At 37.1% G+C, this 13,298-nt stretch overlaps 1 non-coding gene across 1 annotated transcript; it reads right to left on the reverse strand.

Annotated features, from left to right (window-relative positions):
* Positions 1–9,254: 9,254 nt before the first annotated feature.
* Positions 9,255–9,327, reverse strand: Trnat-agu. Its single transcript has one exon. It is a non-coding gene; the product is annotated as a tRNA-Thr (tRNA).
* Between the last annotated feature and the right edge of the window lie 3,971 nt (positions 9,328–13,298).

The raw sequence follows: 13,298 nt of genomic DNA on the forward strand, positions 1-13,298 counted from the left end.
TGTCCGAGTGGATCGAGGTCACGATAGCTCAAGTGGTAGAGCAGCGGCGTATCTAGCCGAAGGTCGTGGGTTCGAATCCCGCTCGTGACACTGACTTTTTTATCTCAACTAAAAACTTTAATTATTTGTAATATATTAATTGGTCAAGCGGACCACGAAATTACTAAATTTAAGGAATTATCGGATATTTTCAATTTTAAAAAATCACTAATATATTAAAGGAAAAATAGAGGACCCAAAACCGTTCTTTGAGGGACCCCAGAGACGATAGGCGATGGATTGCTATAGACTGTTCCAATTTTTATCGTCTGAGTTCTACCTACTAAATAAGACTCAATAAGTTTAAGTGAAACTTCACCAATTCGTATTAATTTTAATTTTTTTATATTAACAATCGATTGTCGACGGAATCAAAAGCCTTTTTTAAATCTAGAGCGATGCCAAAAATCCGATTACGGCTACCCAATTCTTCTGAAATATTACTAACATCATTAAACAGAGAAATTATGTTATGGACATTAAGAAAATAAAATAATTGTTTTTAATCAATTTACCCAAGATTTTAGCCAGGATTATGGTAAAATATATACAAATATAAAATTACAATTAATTAAGGTTTTTAGTTGAGATGAAAAAAAGTTAATGGCACGAGCGGGATTCGAACCCACGATCTTCGGCTAGATACGCCGCTGCTCTACCACTTGACCTATCTAGCCGAAGATCGTGGGTTCGAATCCTGATCGTGCCATTCACTTTTTTTCATCTCAACTAAAAACCTTAATTAATTGTAATGTATTAATTCGTCAAGCGGACCACGAAATTAGTGAATTTAACAAATATAAAAGATAAATGGCCTGAAGTAATTAAACCAAACTTGATAAGTCTAAGCGTCAAAAAATTAAATTTCCCACGAACAATCAGGTCTATAGATAAAAAGTTAAAATGTAACAACAACCCCATTATATTTATTGGCCTGATTGGCAAAATTATTTCTTTCAACTAATTAATATTTTTTACGTAAGGTCTTGGTTGAAATGAAAAGTTAGCGTTACGAGCGGGATTCGAACCCACTCAGAAAAACATCAAAAAGGAGGGAAAATTCGAAAGGTTGAGATGTTAAGTTGGCGAACGAATGTAGAACTTTCTGAAGAATTCTTCCCTGATATTCCTGATTCGGATTATTATTTTTATTATTAACACCAACAATATTTACTTTTAAATTAAGTTTATACGTGTTTTTCTTTAAAAGGAAGCTTTTACAAAAAAATTTCTTTCAATTCTATAAAACGCAAATTTTACGTGGGACTTAATTAAAAAATGAAGAATTTCATATAATTTTTTACTTAAAATTTGCTTTTATTGTTTAAAAGTGTGATATACAAAGTTTTTACTATGGAAATTTATCTATAGAAAATTTGATTTTTCTAAAAGATAGAAAATTTAATTTTTTTAGAATGACATTGTCAAACCCTTTGAGCCCTGAAGATGATCTCAATAAAGATCGAAACGTTGGCACGATAAAGAAAATGTTTTTCTGAAACCTACATCACACCAGACCGCATCTCACGATTTCTAAATAACTAGCGATTAACGGTCACTAATCACCACACATTGTTAAATTCTATGTTTACTTGAAAACTCGCTTAATGTGTGTATTTGAAACAAATAAATTCTTATGTCAAAGAATATTTATAAGTCCATTATATGTACTATTCTCTTGACATCGAAAAAGAGGGAAAATTCGAAAGATTGTAGGTCTTGTAGGTCTAAGCCAGTCGGACCTCTCGCATTCAAGTATTTAAAAATAGAAACTTATATATAGTAAAGTAAAGTTTAATTAAGGATAAAAAATGCAGTGTCATAAGCGGGATTCGAACCCACGACCTTCGGCTCAATACGCCGCTCTAACCACTTGAGCTAACGTGACTTTGATCCACCTGAACACTAACTTCCTACCTCAACCCCACCTTTGAATTTTTCCCCCGGTTTGCTACTTTTCAAATTCAAAGGTGGGGTTGAGATGGGAAGTTAGTGTTCAGGTGGATCGAAGTCACGATAACTCAAGTGGTTAGAGCGGAGTATTGAGCCAAAGGTCGTGGGTTCGAATCCAGCTCGTGACACTGATTTTTTTATCTCAACCAAGACCTTAGAAAGAATAATTAATTTATTGAAATTTTCGTAACGTTACTTCAACATCACTTTGGCTAATATCTGCCTTGTAAATTGATTAATCGGATTGAATTCGAGCAGTGCGTTCCCCTGTAAAAAGGGTGTTATCAATGGGGATGCCAGGGATGCCGTTGGTAATCGTATCACAGGGCTGAAGTAATCACCTGATTGACCCGACACGTGCTCGCCGCCCCTGTCACAATATTATCTCAGAAATGTATTAAATCGTTTACCCCTCCGGCCACGGACGTCTCCCAGTAATTTACAAAAGGCGAGACTGCGGATGAGAAAATTCAGCGGTTATTCGTGCCTTACGGTTATTTTAATGTTTTCCTTGTGGCTTAAACTCGGCCCGGTTCGTCTGTCGCGATAGTCGATCCCCTCGGGCCCAAGGGAATCGTGTTTATTATTCATTTGCCGTTGTCTAGCAACTTAAATAGAACCGGCGAGGAAGCGAATTTAACGTTCATCTACTAACTAGCTTTCAAAAACAACCTTACTAATTAAACCACAAGAAAAACAGACTGACCTTGCATTGATACAATTTTCAATCAACATATCCTCCAGGTAAATCAAATTGAGCACATAAAACTCGTAAACTGAAATCTTAAAAAAAATATTCCTGTTATTCTTGCTTTTTACCATCAAATGTTTTCGCCAAGTAAGCCGTATACTCGAGTTACAAGTCACCAGACAGTGAACATAATTGTTTTGGATGTAAGCTTGGCTTTGGGAAGTGCCCTGGTTTTTCACTCTTATCCAGCCACTGCCTAGAACGAAGTCCGGTATCGTATAATACCCATTTTCCGTCACACGTTACTATACAATTGAGAAATGGATCATTTTTATTCCGAATGGAAAGCATTAAACAGATTTCATACGTGGGATCCTTTTGGGGATCGTTCAGCTCATGCGGACCCACCATCGGTCAACACCAAGTTCTTCCGATATTTCTCGAGATGGTTTTATGAGGTCAGCTTGAACTATAACCTTTAACTTGTCGTTGTCAACGGCAGAAGGACGGCCACCACCTTATTTGCTCGTGAGGTCATAACCTCGATTACGGAATTTTTTAACCAACGTTGCACTGTGGATTCATTTATGGTTCCTTGTTCCTAAATGTACCTCGTGTCTTCATCCACGTCCCTTTCTCAATCCAAGTTCCTTCATTCTTCCCTCCGACCCCTCCCAACCCTTGGTTACAAGGGGGATTGTCCGGGGGCAAAATAATGGTTTAGCCCTGAGGGCATGGCAACCTCTCTAAAGCACAAGCTGTACTCGTGTCGGCCTCCGAGTCGGCATCGGACGGCGGGTGCTGCATCAGATGCACACGAGGGTTAGGGTACCAGATCCTGTCTGCATTGACGGGGGAGGGTGCATAACCATCTGTACTACGGGGTAACAGAAATGTTCTAAGGTTCAGCCCCTGTTACACTGGCAATGGACTCGTAGTTGGCCGTGGTGACACCCCTGCGGGTACCTGGAGAAGAGGCTATCATCTATCTGTGACCTTCGGACGAAACTTGCTCATGACCATCGTTATTCACTCGGCCTCACGGGATACGACGGATCGGACCGAAGCGTATAAGCGTTGATGACGCAATGATTACGCTGACAAAGTCCCTCGTGAGTAGTGCGGATGGAAATAGGTAATGAATCGGTTGCTCCTATTCGAGTATGCTTTCCACGCAGGTGTAGGCTGAGCTCGATTCGCGGACGACCGATATGCGGAGGTGCGTCAGCTCTCAACTTGAGAATCAAAACGTCCGATGAGGCCTATGTGCCAGTTGCGGACATTAAAGATTCTCATTGTCCTTTTTAGGACAACCGAGTATGCGGGAACCAAATGTCGCTAAATGTCATTAACGTTTCGAGCGGTTTGCGCCGCACTTCGCTCAACTTTAAATTCATAAAAATAAATTGCCAAAAATCGCACTTGGACATTATTTGAAGTCCCTGAACAGACTGAATTACATGTTTTTACCAAAAGGCATGAAAGAGAAAGAAAGCGAGATAAATACGATGTAAAATGATATGTATACCCTTAGCATAATGTATTAGGTTTGATTATACAATTAATTTGATTGTACAATTCACATTATCAATAACTGAATCGATCAGTGATCCAACAATTCTCGCACATCCTCAAAACACATATTCTCAGCACATTAACGTACCGCTTTGTATTCGCTACCTTATACGATCAAAAAGATAAGCTCGTAAAGAATGGCCAAGAACACGTTACCCTTCAGATAAACAAAAACTGAATCAACTAACACATCAGCTGATTACGGAATTGCAAGCATATCGCTCCGGCCGATTCAGACGATTTACTCTATCACTAACAACAGAAAACAAATCTCTCTGGGCGGCAGCTAAAAATCTTCTATCTTACCACAAAATATCTACCCCGCTTCGCCAAGTCGACGGCAGTTGGGCCAAGTCAGATGAGGAAAAAGCGAATGCTGTTCACCTCACATGTCAACATAATAGACCGTACTTATTCACAACTTATCAATGAATATTTACATTCACCGATTTCATTATCCCTCCCTCCAAAAGCTTTTTCACCTTCTGACGTCCATTCTACCGTACAACACCTAAAATCCAAGAAAGCTCCAGGTTTTGATCTTATTACCCCAAAAATTCTTCAACACCTTCCCGAAAAGGCCATCATATTCATTACATACCTATTTAATTCTGTTCTTCGTACAGCCTACTTCCCTATACCTTGGAAGCACTCGTATATTCGAATGTTCCCTAAGCCAAAAAACCCAACACATTGTACTATTTCATACAGGCCAATAAGTCTATTACCTACTTTGGGTAAAATTTAAAAAAAAAACTTCAACTGAAAAGAATTCTTCCGATTCTAAATTTTCAAAACATAATCCCAGGCCATCAATTTGGTTTTCGCAACCGCCACTCAACTGTCCAGCAGTGTCACCACTTGGTAGACATTATTTCATCCTCCCTTGATATGGGACAGTACTGTTCCGGAGCCTTTCTTGACGTAAGCCAAGATTTTGATCGAGTTTGGCACCCGGGTATGCTGTCAATGCTCAAGGGCATCTGTTCATCCACCTACTATCTCGTACTGCACAGTTACCTCACTGACCGATTCTTCCAAGTCATCGAAGGCCATTCCCTCTCTTCATATTTTCCTATACATGCTGGTGTTCCTCAGGGTAGCGTTCTGGCCCCTACACTGTACCAGGTTTTCACAGCTGACATGCCATCTCATCCCGAAACCACCACATTCACATTTGCAGACGATACGGCAATTCTCTCTAGCAACTCCGACCATGTCATTTCCACTCGAAACCTCCAACAACACCTCATACTACTAGAGTCTAAAGAAAAGGATAAAATTTAACACAGACAAATCCACCCACATTACCTTCACTTTTCGTAAAAAGATCTCCCCCCCCTGTTTTCTTAAACAATATTCCCCTCCCAACTGCGGACTAGGTGCGGTACCCCAACAAACGCCTGACGTGGAATCCTCACACAAGACTGAAACGTCAGGAGGTTATGACACGATTTAGAGTTCTTGCACGACTTCTTGAAAAACGCTCTAATTTACCTCTCAAAAATAAAAGGCTGCTTTACAATACCATAGTTAAGCCGATTTGGACTTACGGACTGGAAGTGAGGGGTTCAGCCAAACACATACAGATTTACATATTCCTTTCGTACAAGATGAAATACGTTTCCGTTACCGTAAATTTCATAAAAACCTTCCAACTAACGTAAACCAACACATCAGAAACCTCGCATCCCGACGAATCCCCTCAAACCCTCCCCGCCGACTGAAGAGACAATGGCCGCGAGATCTCCTAGGAAGTGATGATGATGACAGTGCAAGTGATAATGACAAACGTATCAATTGAAAAAACAATATTATTGTAACATGGGTGTTTTCTCCACTCTTGGTTTTAATTTTGTTTTGTTTCAATTACCTTGCTCACAGTTATTTATTACCTACTTTAAGGTAGTTGTAATGTACTACAAATTATTAAAAAAAGATTATACAATTGGTATTAAAAGTGAAGAGAAAAGGAAAAACTATTTATTTTGCATCAACCCAATAAGTTAATTTATAATTTGTTACCTCCCACCATGATTAATGCTATTGTTCATAAAAACATCATTTTTCAGAAATCAGATTATGATTTGTATGTCTATGAGTATGATTCTTGCTTACATCCTTGCCTAAAATAATTCATCGTTGAGACCACCATCTCTCTTAATTGCGCTCTTATTCTTCTCAGCGATATTTGATTAGACTTGAATGAAAAAAATAAAAAGTCTCATCGCTCTTCCCAGTACTTGATGTTATTGCTTCACGGGGTAATTTAATGGTTGCGGTCTGGTGGATATTACGGTTTACGCCGAGGGTGGGGCGAAAACCAGGGGGTTGTAACTGCATTAACTTGTTAATACAAGTTAATACTCTGGCCCTTGTCTCACTTAGGGGTGTTTTTTCTTGGCTGTTATCCTCCGCCGGCTTTTACCCGCCCTATTACCCTGTCTCACAAATCATAATCATTGATGACAGAAAAACGATTATACTATATCTGTCTAATATTTGTTATTTACAACATGTAAGTGAAGCTTTCCTTATAGGTGAGAATTTTTTTTATGACTTAGCTGGCATTTCTGATTTTACTTTAAACAATATTAATTTTTTCCCTCAAATTCACTAATTCCGTGGTGCGCTTGACAAATCAATACATTACAATTAATTATAGTTTTTAGTCGAGATAAAAAAGTCAATGGCACGAGCGGGATTCGAACCCACGATCTTCGGCTTGCCATTTTTCAAAAAGGGGGGAAAATTCAAAAGGTGCGGTTTAGATGGGAAGTTGGTGCCCGAATGGATCGAGGTCACGATAGCTCAAGTGGTAGAGCAGCGGCGTATCAAGCCGAAGATCGTGGGTTCGAATCCCGCTCGTGCCATTCACTTTTTTATCTCAACTAAAAACCTTAATTAATTGTAATATATTAATTGGTCAAGCGGACCACGAAATTAGGGAATTTGTTATTTTTAACCAATTTAAAATGGGATTTTGGTGTTCCATTCCACAAATCTTTCGAACTGATGTGTCGGGATGTATATCATCCTACTGTAAAATTCCTAAAAAATATTAAAATATTTTATTAACTTTATTTGTTCAAGCCACATAAAATGGACACGCTGTATAGCAAAAATTATATGCCTATAATAAAAATTATATATTTTCACCCTCGTTCGGTTTCTAGCATAGAGTAATAAAACTAGAGACCTTAATTAATTGTAATTAATTTTTTTGTTGAAGAAACATATTCTGTAAATTAAGCCTTTTACAAAGCAAAAAAAAAAAAAAATGACGTCGTGCCCAATATTCGCGGTATGGTTGGGTTAATCCTGTTTTGAAAATTTCTCATACTTTTATTAGGTTTCGTGGTTCGCTTGACCAAATAAATTTTTTTCAATTAATCAATCATTAATTAAGGTTTTGATTGAGATGAAAAGGTCAGTGTTACAAGCGGGATTCCAACGAATCAAGTCAAAAATTTAACAAGTTCAAGTTTATATATTTTTTTTAAATTGCTTGTCATAAGAAGCAGCATAGTATCTTACAATTTTGATTTTTCGATATGAAATGTGCCTTTGGAGGATGGTCACACGATGGTCAAAACATTGATGTTGATGATTTTTCAATCATCAAATTATAAGTGAAATCCAATGTTCTAAGGACATGTAGAGTTGGTCGACTGGCTGAAGTCTTAAGGTTATCGATACCTTCAGGATAGGACGAAGGATACACAAAGCATGGGGCACTTCGTGGATTATAAAGGACAGGTTGATCAATCTTCTGAAGAAAAACGGAAAAAGGTCCGGGTGAGAACCTTTTTCATTATTTTTAGTACGCACGAGCTGACAATTGCGGATTATTATAATCCAACCCCATCTTTTGAATCCCTCCTTTTTGCCATTTTTGAAATATATTGTAATCTATATGCTTCTCGGCGACAAACGAAATGGCCACGGAGAGGAGCTTTAGTGAAGTGTACTTCATTTTGCTTATTACATCTATTAGGTTTCGTGGTCCGCTTGTCCAAATAAATTCTTTTAAATTAATTAATATTTAATTAAGTTTTTGGTTGAGATAAAAAAGTCAGTGTCACGAGCGGGATTCGAACCCACGACCTTCGGCTCAATACCCCGCTCTAACCACTTGAGTTACCGTGACTTCCATCCACTCGGACACCAACTCCCCATCTCAACCTACAATCTTTCGAATTTTCCCTCTTTTTTGATGTCAAGAGACCAGCACATATAATGGACTTATGAATATTCTTTGACATAAGAATTTATTTGTTTCAAAAACACACATAAAGTAGTTTTCAAGAAAACATCGAATTTAACGATGTCATTCTAAGAAAAATTAAATTTTCTCTCTTTTAGAAAAATCAAATTTTCTATATTTAAATTTCCATAGTAAAAACTTTGTATATCACACTTTTTAACAAAAAAAGCAAATTTTAAGTAAAAAATTATATCAAATTCTTCATTTTTTAACTAAGTCCCAAGGAAAATTTGCGTTTTATAGAATTGAAAGAAATTTTTTTCTAAAAGCTTCCTTTTAAAGAAAAACACGTTTAAAGTTCATTTAAAAGTAAATATTATTGGTGTTAATAATAAAAATAATAATCCGAATCAGAAATATCAGGGAAGAATTTTTCAGAAAGTTCTACACTCGTTGGCCAACTTTACATCTCAACCTTTCGAATTTTCCCTCCTTTTTGCTGATTTTCAGAGTGGGTTCGAATTCCGCTCGTAACGGTAACTTTTTCATTTCGACCAAGACCTTACGTAAAAAATATTAATTAGCTGAAAGAAATAATTTGGCCAATCAGGCCACTAAATATAATAGGGTTGTTGTTACATTTTAACTTTTTATCAATAGACCTGATTGTTCGTGGGAAATTTAATTTTTTGACGCTTAGACTTATCAAGTTGGGTTTAATTAATCAAACAAGATGAAAAGTTATAACTAATCAATTAATTAAGGTTTTTAGTTGAGATAAAAAGTCAGTGTCACGAGGGGGATTCGAACCCACGACCTTCGGCTCACTACGCCGCTGCTCTACCACTTGAGCTATCGTGACCTCGATCACTCGGACACTAACTTCCCATCTCAACCCCACCTTTTGAATTTTCCCTCCTTTTCGCCATTTTTCAAATGTCGTGTAATCTATTTGTTTCTCGGCGACAAATGAAATGGCCACGGAGAGGAGGTTTAGTGTACTTCATTTCGGTTTTTACATCTATTAGGTTTGCTTAAATAAATTCTTTTCAATTAATTAATCTTTAATTAAGGTTTTGGTTGAGATAAAAGTTAGCGTCACGAGCGGGATTCGATCCCACGACCTTCTGCTCAATACGCCGCTGCTCTACCACTTGAGATATCGTGACTTCATACTGTTCAATTCATTTCACATACTGTTTAAAATAATCACGGAACAAAAACGAAGCGAAGAGATAAAATGAATTAAAAAACCGCGTTAACGTGTTAATCTCTGTGAAAAGTTCTAATGAAATAAACACCGAAAAGTAAGGAAGGGGTGTACGACCCGAGAGAATTAAATATTAATGGGAGTGTGTGAAAATGAACACCCCGGGTCGTAGGGGTTTATGCCGGAAATTAATTAAACCGGGAGCAATAAGCAATATAGGGATGGGTCAAAGGCAAAGCCTGGGCTTTAGGGTCAAGATCAAAGGGAGGAATGCGTCACTTTTAAACTAAAGTACGTCTCATCCTGATTAAACTAGACCCATTGGCCTCTACCTTTTGGCATCTTCCCTAATCACTTCCGTACACAGCCATCATTGACACCGAAAAAGCATATAAATGAATGATTTAAGGGTTTGAGATTGTAGAACTCACAGAATAAAACTCATCTCGCGTATGGATGGCACCGATAAATCGATATATCATATATATCGATGTATTTCTACACATATCGCGTATATTTTTATCGATATATTTGATGATACTTGAATGATATCGATTTATTCTTGAAATTTATCGATATATTCGTTTTTTATTTACAAAAATGTAATTAACAAAAATTTTCCTGACAGCGCGTCAAATTAGATTAGTGATTGACGTCTGTGTCAAAAATTTCAGGAATTTCTACTCACCATACGCAACAAAGAACTTCCTATAAACCACTGTTCAAATCTCAACGTAAAAAAATAATTTTAGGTTTTTTCGACTTAGGTTCACTAAACTGCTTATAAACTTCAGAAATTCTAACCGCAGAAAAATCTGGTTTTGCTACCTGAAAGAACGTTAAATTTGCTGTAAGAATATCTATTTACATTGCAGAACTGTTGAAAAAAATTCTCACGAATTCAGAAATTCACGAAAAATTCATAAAAAACAAAAATGTTAATATGTGGAATTTTATGTGGAAAAATGAATGTTGTCAGATAATGTTTCAATAATTATTTTCCTACAGCCAAAGTACTTTGTTTTACCAGTAATGTCATTACTCAAGTGAGCAGTCGAACTTTACTTCCTGGAGTATGGAATGGTTTGATCTTCTTGTAGTCCAAGGTACGCTCAGAATTTTCCTTCTAACCACAGTTCAAAAGCATTTATTTTCCTTTGTTCAGTATCCATTCTGGTCTAGTTCTCGCAACTTATTTTGGTCACTGAGAATAACATTGTTTATGCGGACCTTTGCTGTCACTGTAATGCTTCTGGTCTTAACTACAAGTCAGTATTGATCAAACCTCGAAGGTAAGCCAAAATAGACCCTTGTCTGTGTTTAAATTTTAAAACGGTAATACCGAAAGGTAAAACAGGTTTGCCTCGTTAATATGCATGCATTAGAATTCATCATAAATAAATAAGTAATGTTAGAATAAAAAATCTGTATCCAATCCAAACCCTGATTCTTTATTTTCACGCTTAGTTACTAAACAAAATCACTTCATTGTTTACTTATCTACGTACTTCTCTCTTGTTATTTTCTTTTACAAACACACGCACACATTTTGGCATGTTCGCCTCAGAAGGGCAATACGAGGTGATAAGCCTAAGGAATTTAGACCAAAGAAAAGATTGAAGGCGTGGTGGAAAAGGGAAGGGAAGTTTTATTACTCCCTTAATGGAGACATTAAGGGCTCAGCGTAATTGTAACGCAGAGTCAGCACATGCTACATGTCCCAGTCAGCAAATCTCGTACTGAAAGAAACGACTAACTTCTGGTTTTATTTGATATTTTCTGTATATAAGGGTATATACAAGGATAAAAGGCAAGTGTGGTGATGAGGTTTTTGCTGTATAACGGCATTTTTCGATTGTGATTTAAAGAAAATTACATTATATATATATATANTCTCTCACTGGTTGTTTTTTTTTGTTTTTTTTATTCTTGCTCTCTCCCTCTCGCCTCTTTCTCCCGCTCTCTTTCTCTTCTCTCTCGGGTTTTTCTCTCTCATACTTTTTCTCTCACTGGTTGTTTTTTTTTGTTTTTTTTATTCTTGCTCTCTCCCTCTCGCCTCTTTCTCCCGCTCTCTTTCTCTTCTCTCTCGGGTTTTTCTCTCTCATACTTTTTCTCTCACTGGTTGTTTTTTTTTGTTTTTTTTATTCTTGCTCTCTCCCTCTCGCCTCTTTCTCCCGCTCTCTTTCTCTTCTCTCTCGGGTTTTTCTCTCTCATACTTTTTCTCTCACTGGTTGTTTTTTTTTGTTTTTTTTTTATTCTTGCTCTCTCCCTATCTCCTCATTCTCCCGCTCTCTTTCTCTTCTCTCTCGGGTTTTTCTCTCTCATACTTTTTCTCTCACTGGCTGTTTCTTTTTTTAATTTTATTCTTGCTCTCTCCCTCTCACCTCTTTCTCCCTCTCTCTCTTTCCCTTCTCTCTCGGGTTTTCTCTCTTCTACTTTTTTCTCTCACTGGCTGTTTCTTGCTTTTTATTTTACTTTTGCTGTCTCCCTCTCACCTTTTTTTTCTCTCTCTCTTTCTTATTCTTAAACTACGAGCATTCTGTAGCAACTAACAAGCTAAAAATACACTCTATCCTAATAAAAGAATATGTCGATAAAACAAATAAATATAGATGCATAAACTAAAAAATCTACTTGTCATTGTTCTATTATGTTTATTTATAAATCTTAATATTTATTTTATTATTTACAATGTGATGTGCTTATACCTTTTAGTTTCTCGTTGGATGGTGTCAAATAAATTCTCTTTAGTTGTATTATTATGTACCCTCATCTCTACTGATTATTTGGAGATGAGGAGATGCGGTCTGGTGTGACGTAGGTTTTAGAAAAACATTTTCTTTATCGTGCCAACGTTTCGATCTTTATTGAGATCATCTTCAGGGCCTTGTATTGCCTGATTTCAACTTTGATTGATTGCCGATGCAAGTTTCTTTTCATTGCTGGCGATGTCCTTCAGGATACTCTTTACTTGGTGTCCATTTGTAGTTGAATCTGTTCAGAGAATCCCATGTTCTTCGTTCTTCTCTCTCAGAAGGTGATCTCATTAATGATCGAAACGTTAGCACGATAAAGAAAATGTTTTTTAGAAACGTCACACCAGACCGCATTTCACGATCTCCACATAATCATTAACTAACGCTCACTAAACACCACACATTTCTACACGAAAAGAACGAAGAACATGGGATTCTATGAACAGATTTCAACTACAGTTAATCAAGGGAAGAAAGTGAGAAGACTGGTATACCGGACATAGGCATCTGAGAAGGCACATATACCAAATTGGGTGTATCTAACAATGAACTTTTTGTAGGTTATAAAATGAATTTATATTATCTGCAAATTAATTAAGGTTTTTAGTTGAGATAAAAAAGTCAGTGTCACGAGCGGGATTCGAACCCACGATCTTCGGCTAGATAAGCCGCTGCTTTCCGACATGAGCTATCGTGACCTCGATCCACTCGGACACCAACTTCCCCACCATTTGATTCATTTGTCGCCGAGAATCAAATAGATTACACGACATTTGAAAAATGGCAAAAAGGAGGAAAAATTCAAAAGGTGGGGTTGAGATGGGAAGTTAGTGTCCGAGTGGATCGAGGTCACTATAGCTCAAGTGG

This window comes from Cimex lectularius, unplaced genomic scaffold (genome assembly GCF_000648675.2).
Source record: "Cimex lectularius strain Harlan isolate CLEC.00 unplaced genomic scaffold, Clec_2.1 scaffold26, whole genome shotgun sequence".
Lineage (NCBI taxonomy): Eukaryota > Metazoa > Arthropoda > Insecta > Hemiptera > Cimicidae > Cimex > Cimex lectularius.